Source organism: Sparus aurata, chromosome 4 (assembly GCF_900880675.1).
Source record: "Sparus aurata chromosome 4, fSpaAur1.1, whole genome shotgun sequence".
NCBI classification, from domain to species: Eukaryota; Metazoa; Chordata; class Actinopteri; order Spariformes; family Sparidae; genus Sparus; species Sparus aurata.
Window position 1 is genome coordinate 9,159,268 of NC_044190.1, and position 8,574 is coordinate 9,167,841.

Below are 8,574 nucleotides of genomic sequence, written 5' to 3' on the forward strand. Positions count from 1 at the left end.
AATACTCAAATGAAGTAAAAAAGTACCTCAGAATTGTACAGAACAGCTCTTGAGTAAATGTACTTAGTGACATTACAGCAGTGCTCACAGCCTGAGGACAGACTGGTGGTACGACATAAAAACAAAGTTTACTCTGTGTCACTGTCATCACCTTTAGTCTACCGGGTCATCAGAATCAACATGAGATGAGAGCTGCTCGCAGTAACTTTCAATAAAGTACAATTACCGCGGTTAAGCAAATGTACCAATCTCTTAAAAGACAAACATTTGTCCACACGAGACAGACTGACTCATGACTGGTTTGGAGTGAACATAATCCTCTGACTAGACCAGAGGCTCACTGGAACAACCGTGACCTTACAGGAAGGGAAATGTTGTGGTACGAAGGTTCAGAGCCGGTTCTCCTGCAGTAATCAGCTGCAGCTGGGCCGGAGCTTTTCACTGCTGCTGCTTCCTGCTGGGAAAAATTAGGCCAGCTATGTGTTGTTATCCTGCTCTCTTGGTAACAATAAAATCCTCCGCCACGCTGATTAAACCCTGCTGGAATAGTCAGATGAAAGCTAAGGAGCCTCTTCTGTGCCAAGTGACGGAATAAGAGGAGTGCCTCAAGACTAAATGTAGGTCAAAATCAAACTGTCGTGTGCTGCTTGCTCTGTTTTCGCTCTCACTCTGCCTCACATGTCCACACGTCTCTTATATTTTCTGCAGCTTCGTCTTCGTCTCACTCTCTCTGTTCTCCTGCTGAAAGACGGTTCTGATTCAGTCGCCTGGATCTCTGCTCTGATGTGCTCGGCACCACTCAGACGCCCCCATTACCCTGCGACCTCATCTGCAAATCCTTCAGCAAGTTACTACTAAGTACTGTTTATTTCCTCTCACTCTTCCACCTACATACTTCACTCTCTCATATTCCCTCCTGCTGCCACTCATCCCCTCACAGTCTGAGGTCTCCCCTGAGGTCCAGCTCCTGTCAGGTGTGTTCCTGGTTAAAAATACAAACCAGGGACGCCATGATAAGCAGCTCAGCTCACCACCCATCAGCTGATAGGAGCTTAACACATCGCCTACTAATTCAAGGTCATGATTGCTATTCTCTCTCCAGGAAAGGCCAATTAAAACTCAATGCTGGAGATTTCAGCAAAGACCAGGAACTCCTTAAGCTTCCACAGAAGTTCCTCCGATGGAAAGCGCTGAAATAACTCGAAGAGATGCAATGACCTGCTTGGCAGAGGAGTTGAGACAAAGCCTCCGATAGTTGCCACAACTTGAGGCTGCTCATTATAGCTCCTCAGTGTCAGAATGTGTGTCCATATTCAGAGTTGTGCACAGTGCTGGACACTAAAGTTAGAACACAAAGTGCCCTTATAAATAGACATTAGCTCTCAGGGACCTTCGCTTTGAAAGATTTAACTAGTGGCCAAGTTAAAGAGCCTCCTCACCGCTGACACCAGATCAGTGGATCGTTTTACACGACTTCTATACAGCGCGTACTGTGATTAATTTAGGCTCTGTCTGTGCTAAAAAAGAAGCTGCAAAGCTAAACAACAGCCTTTAGTCTTAAACTTAAATGAGGCCAAATGCATTTTGTTGTAGAGTTAAAGGAAAAGTTTGCCATAAAAATGAAAATTTAGTCATCCAAATATCCAATCACAACCACACTGATGGAAAGTCGGGTGAAGTTTCCTTGTTTAGAAAACATTTCTTTCTCATTTGCAATTAGTGCAAGTACAATTCAGGTAACAGACTCTTTACTTTACTTTGAATGCACTTGAGGAGAATTATGGATCATCTTTATTTTGCATAACTGCACACCACCTTCCCAACATCACAAGACTGATTTCAACCTATCAGTGCACATCGGGTACAGCAGACGTAGCGAGATGAAACGATGTAAAAGACATAAGAAGACAGAATCAGACAGAGAAAAGGAGAAGAGGCGTGTTACTGTCTCATATCTGCAGAGAATGCCTTTATACAGCTCGTCTGGTGTGATATAAGTATTTGATTTAGAAAGTTATTTACACCCTTTTTAAAGCTGAAATCTTCACTGTAGCTGCTAAGCTAAAGGCGTTAGCGTGCACCCTGTCTGAAGTGGGTGCACGAGCTTGACCACCCAGATATCGTCTTTACTTTTAAATGTTTTTTTTTAACCTTTCTAGATGTGATTTCAATGTAAGAAAAAGGGGGGCACAATTTGAATTGAGTAATTACCACACTGTTATTTTAAAGACCAGCCACCTGGTTTAGTTCGCTCAACCCGCTGAAGCCTCATATATACTTAAGCAGAACATCATCTTTTGCACAGAACCAGGCCTTGATTTTGTTCCCCATCTCTCTCTCATACTGAAATCACATCAGACCTCTTCACAGCCAGTAAAAGAATTTCAGAAATCAGTTTGAGGAAAATGCATTAGTCCTCACTTAGGCGTAATTACTTTGATAAACAACAGTGACTAGCACAGCAATTTGTGCCTTCATTCAAAGAAAATCGTCCTAAAAGCTTATTAATATTCATAATGTCCCCATTACACAATGTTCCCACTGCCTGTAGAGTAGCAACAGCTGTTCCTGGTAAAGTTCATTTAAGCAGATCACACTAATTTAGCTGAAGAGTTTCCATAATGAGACATTTCTTCTTTTGTGTGGAAATAAATGGAAGCTACATTGTAAACTACATTGCTAATAGAAGGAATGATGCTGAAGTAACATGACCATTTAGCATGAATTAATCTGGTTTTCTTCCCTACCATGCAGTTTGCTCACACAGAATGCACAAAGCAACCTCCATAAATGAAGTTAATAGGGTTTTATTTCCACTTTGTAATGTCAAACAATTAAATTCTTGCTGCTCAAACTCAAAGAAAACACAAGGTTCTCCTCAGCGGGAATCATCTGACGCGTGTCGGACAAAAGGCTTAGTCGAACGAAAGACGAAGCATGTTGACTGACCTCATCCGTCATCAATCACACAGCCAGGGGAAATGATTTCTCAGAGGACAGTGCTTCTCAAAATGGGATACACTAAGTCATATGATGTGTGTAAATCTTCTGTGTATTTCACAGAATTGTGTGTTTGCTCTCTGTTCTAGCTGCTGACAGGAAATGACAGAATTGGAGCATTAAGCATGTTAGATTGTTTTGGATTGATGTTGATTATTTTCTTGGTTCTCTAAAGTCAAGTTGTTTTAAAGATCAAATATTTCACATGATTTTATCAGAAATGTTATTTTTATAATCTCGTTTTTGTAAAAATCTGGTTCACGGGCATATTTTGTGTTGTCAGTTTTAATGTCATTCAGCTGTAACCAACTGTTATCAATTTCTCCACAACATTACATCTGGTTTTATTGTTTGTTTGTACTATATGTAAGAGGGCTGCCTCAATTGCAGAATTTCACTACACTGTTATCGAGGCCTAAAGAATTTACGATAGCAATATAATACAATATCACATCACAACAACAATATCACGATGTCTATCAAAAACTTGAAAACTGTCTGTCAAATTGATCTTTTACTGTGTTTATTGTGTGTTTTGTCACTACATGTCACTGCATACCATCAGCATCATATGAGCACTTAGTCCTAACATGACACAGATCAAACAAAATATGGACATATGTCTCTAATGTTCTGCCATAGAGTGTATCACTTTACTACAAAGTAGAGTCACTGCTAGTTGTAGTTTTGATTTGTCATTATTAGTATTTAAATGAATATAAATCACTGAATATAAAAACGATTCATCTAGATCTGTTAAATGTAAACGTTAGTGCTTTTTATACAGAATAAAACAGACTTTTCCCGTCTACTAGTATTCTTTTACAGTGCAGACAGTATACAATGACAGAGGAAGCGGGAAGAAAACCGATAGTTTGTGGCAAAACCAAACAAAGGTGACTAACTCTCTAACTACTGCTGACAACTTTACTAAGGAGCAGTTAGGAGCAGCTGCTCACTGCTGCTGTCAGCTCAGGTTCTGTCAGCGGTGCTGATGCTGCAAACCAAAGTGCTGCCTTCACTGTCCAACTAGTGAGTATCAGAACTGTCAGGATGGTAAACTATATTGAATGTTGATCAATATTCAGATCCTTCTCTTCAGTCAAAGGACTAATGCCATATTGTGTTTGAAAATACTCCATTACAATAAAAGTCCTGCATTCAGAACCTCCTTTCAGTAAAAGTATCATAAGCAAATTGTACTTAAAGTAAAAACACTCATCATGCAGTAAAATGTTCCCTGTCAGTGTTTATATCTAATGTTTGTGGATGAATATTACAGCTGCATTAATGTGTATGTGCCATTTAACTGCTGCACATGTTTAACGTTGAGCTCATTAACTATAACCTATCTAATATACTGTTGTCTACTTTAGTCTACAGATGTGCATCATATTCTCTGACACCATCATCATTTATTGGATAGGAAGGACATAAAAAAAAATCTGTAAAGTAACTAGTGATTAAAGCGGTGAGATAAATGTAGCAATAAGTAGTAGTGAAAAGCACAAGTGTTTGCCTCTAACATGGAAAGGAGGGGAAGAATTACGTTGCGTAAAGTGGAAATAATCAAGTAAAGTACAAGTATGTCAAGAACAGCACTTGAGGAAATGTAATTGGTTACCTTGCATCACTCGGGACAAGCCGTACACTGTGTTGTCTGTGTGTGTGTGTGTCTGTGTGTGTGTGTGTGTGTGTGTGTGTGTGTGTGTGTGTGTGTGTGTGTGTGTGAGAGAGTCTCCTGACTGACACTGCTTGCTGCCGCCCACATTGGAGAAGTTGTGCGAAGGTTAATTCACTTTATTTTCCATAGATAAAGCCACAAAGGTTGGACTTATACAGTGAGTGGAGTTCTCTATATTTAACCCGTCCTGTCAAAGTATTCTGTCAAAGAACCTGCTAGAAAATGAAACGATGACAACCACTGACAGGTCTTCCATGTGAATGGTCAATAAAGTCCAGTCTTATCAAACAGAGATCACATTGTTTATGGAAATAAGATTTTACAATGGGTACATTTGTGTTTGCCTCAGCCTGTGACTATTGTGAGTTGCTATTGAGCTTGTGTGTTAGTATATGTAAAGTTTGGTTGCAGTTCTTGTGCCGCTAGCTTACTTATAGCTGTGTAAAGCCGGGCTTGTGCCTCCATAAAACCCCTGTCAGTAAACACAGTTTGTTTGTAATGATTGCAATCTGTTTTTATCTGCGTTTCACACAGTGTCAGAACTATTTGGGGGAATCTGGGTTGTAAATCTAGGATCGCTGTCCTCCATCAGGAAATGTACTGAGGTCTGCGGGTGTTATCAGTTGTCCTTCTTCTCACATTGTGGCCAGTTCACAAGCTCGGCCTCCGAGGGAAAAACCTGCATACGTTCCCACCACGAACACAGAAGCTGACCTTTTTCAGGACGTTTCCAGCGTTGGGTTCAACGGAAAAATACATTTCAGTTTCAGTTTCAGACAACGACACAATGTAGAAATCAAGGGGACCTGCCAGACTGCAGGGAAGTGAACAGCATCAGCACTTATTGGTGTTCTACAAAATACAGTAACTCAATGTTCCTGCTGAGTCTTCAGAATTTAATTTGAATTAAGCAAAGACACAAATAACCACTTGTGTACCTAATGCGTGTAATGAAAGGCTGTAGGAGGAATTCCTCCAGTCAGTATGTGGCCGAGGTGAGACTGAGTGAGACGAGATGTCATTACCAGACAACCCACTTCTGTGTGTGTGCATGCGTGTGTGTGTGTGTGTGTGTGTGTGTGTGTGTGTGACAGTGTGACTAACCTTTCACAGGTTATTAGCAGAGGAAATGAGGGAGTGTCAGCGATGACGTTTCACCTCCACTGACTTCTTCATATGATTTATTCTGTGACTTTGTTCCTCAGAACTGTGGTCAGGTGGTTTCACATTTGCATTTCACTTTTGACTTTTACTCCATCACATTCATTTGACGGCTATATTAACTAGCTCACTAACTTCTGTCATGTTGGACAGGAGGCAGACACCTCTACGGATAATATCTCCAAACATCTGCCACTCACACTAAAACAATCTAGACGGATAAATAGCACCATAAACAAATAATATGTGTTTTTTGATTTTGGGACAAAAACATAACCTATGTGTCCTGTGTTGTCTTGAATTCTTCAACTCTGACGAAAACAGAAATGATCAAGTTGTCTTTGCAACAGCATCAGCAGCAGCAGCAATAGCACCTGGAAACACCAGGGGGGAAAAGTTGTGTGTTGTTGAGATAAAATCTATGTTAAACTGTTACTAAATCTGCATTTGCAAAAGGGAAAACGTCTTGTTCTGCACACAGAACAAGACTGTGGCTTGCCTGCTGGAAAAAACAGCATAGACCAGCACCAAAACACAACATATGCTGGTCCAGCATATGTTGTGTTTTGGTGCTGGTTTTGGTGTTTTGTTGCTGGTCTATGCTGTTTTTTTCCAGCAGGGTTGCCAACGGCTGTCTGACAAACACTGGAGCAACAGTTGTCTCGTGTTAATGCAAGTCTATAAAAAAGTTACCAAAGCTCTGATAGTTTCTTCATTTTTTATTTCTTGCCTTTGTTTGTCTTTTATCCAGCAAACAGAAGCAATTCACAGGGAAAATAGAGGCATAGGGATTGTAGTTTCTGTGTTTTCTGACTTGCCGTCAAATAGTTTCACCAACGAAGCATCGAAAGGAAAAATCCAAATATTGAGTGTTTATTCTGTTATATTGTCGTTCTGGGTGTCTCGCTTTGCTTTAGCTCAGTCTGTCAAAGCACTTTGGAAACTATGATTTTTAAAGGTTCCATATAAAGTAGATATAATTTTTTTTAGAATTCTTATTAGAATGCAGCCGTGATATGAATCCACAAACATCGTGTTTTGCTGCAAAATATTGCCTACACGTGCATCACTGAGACTCCTACATGAAATAAAATCATCACCTTTGCATTTTCTTATTCATCGTGTGGGTGACACGAACTGGCCACTTCGCAGTAAAGCACATTGCGTAACAGTGAATACTGGGTGATGTGTTCCTCTTTAGAATGAATAGGATTTATATGAGGGAGAGCTCAAAGGGCGCAGTGAAGGAGTGAAGATGCCCTTTGATATTGATGGATTAACATATTTTTGTGCTCGAAGGTGGATTGGATTTATGCAACAGAGCATTTAAGAGCCCTCGAGGTAATTGTGTGATTCCTCCGCCCCCAATGAGAGAAGGCAGGGTTCTGTCACGATGCTCCCGTGCTGCAGCACATACAGAAGATTTACCGTGGAAAAAACACTCAGCGCAGACAGCTACTGAGACTCCTCTAGTCCCAATGTGCATGATGGAAATGCACAGTGTTAGTGTCGTTTATTCTGCACTCTGGCTTAAAATCTTACTTTTCTTACAGGTTAAAATGTGCCTTTTTCTTTTTTGCAGAAGTTCTTTAATCAAACAACACTCTCCATTCTATTAGAGACGCCTTATTTGGATGTTACAGGTTATATCCCAGGTGAACTTGAGACTAACAAGGGCAATAGTGTAACAAACACAGGTACTTTGGGGACTTTGAACTTGCCTAGATTTAGTCATGATCAGGCCAACCAAAGCTCATAAACTCCTTTTGTTTTTGTTAATTTATTGCCAAATAAATCTGCATTTCACATCCAGCCAGGTTGGAATATTACAATTGTGCGGAAGCCAAAACAAAAAGCTTGTATCAGATATTTCTGTTCCCATATGGGGGACGCTGGATCAAATCTGTAGAAGCTGAAACGTGTTTTTGTTGAAACACAGAATACTGACTGGATCATTTGGCAGAAATGCACCAGACTTTATTTGTTGAACTGATCTCGCCGCAGTGGAAACAACACTGTGAAACAAAAACACTGCTGCCAACCATTCAAATACACCTGAAACCAGGAAATGATAATCCACACGTTAACATCTGTGAGGCTTGTGTGCTCGCAACACTGTAAGAGCCAGTATTGTAATTTCACAGTAAATTACCAGCAGATAATTGCGATAAATTCACAGTAGTACACAGTAACTATATTACTGTGATATACTTCGACTTCAGTTTATTGAAAGTGTACATCACCCAGAGAGAATATAACACGTGAAAATACACATTCATAAGAAGTCACACACATGAAGATCTCAGTAATGTTCCACAGTATTTAATGTGACCCCAGCACAACATTACTGTAGCACTACAATATTTTATTGCTAAATGACGGTATGGTGATGTAACCTAATGGCAGCATTTACTTGCAGTTTCCTTTTTTAACACATTCTTCCTGCAATTTCATTTCACTTCAATTCAGTAGCCGGTAAATGCCTGTAAATTTACAGGATTATACCACATTAAAAATACAGTAATTTACATTTAAACTGTATTTTTACAGAAACACATTTGCCTGTATAATTCCATCACCAATAACCCGCTAATGGAGTGCTTCTGTATTTGCCTCAGTGCAGTGATGCTTCATCCTACACGACTGCTGTCCCTCAACTTTTTAAATGACTCAGCAACATTTGTAACTGTAACACTTCATGTATCACAGCGTGGGAAAACAGTCAGTAT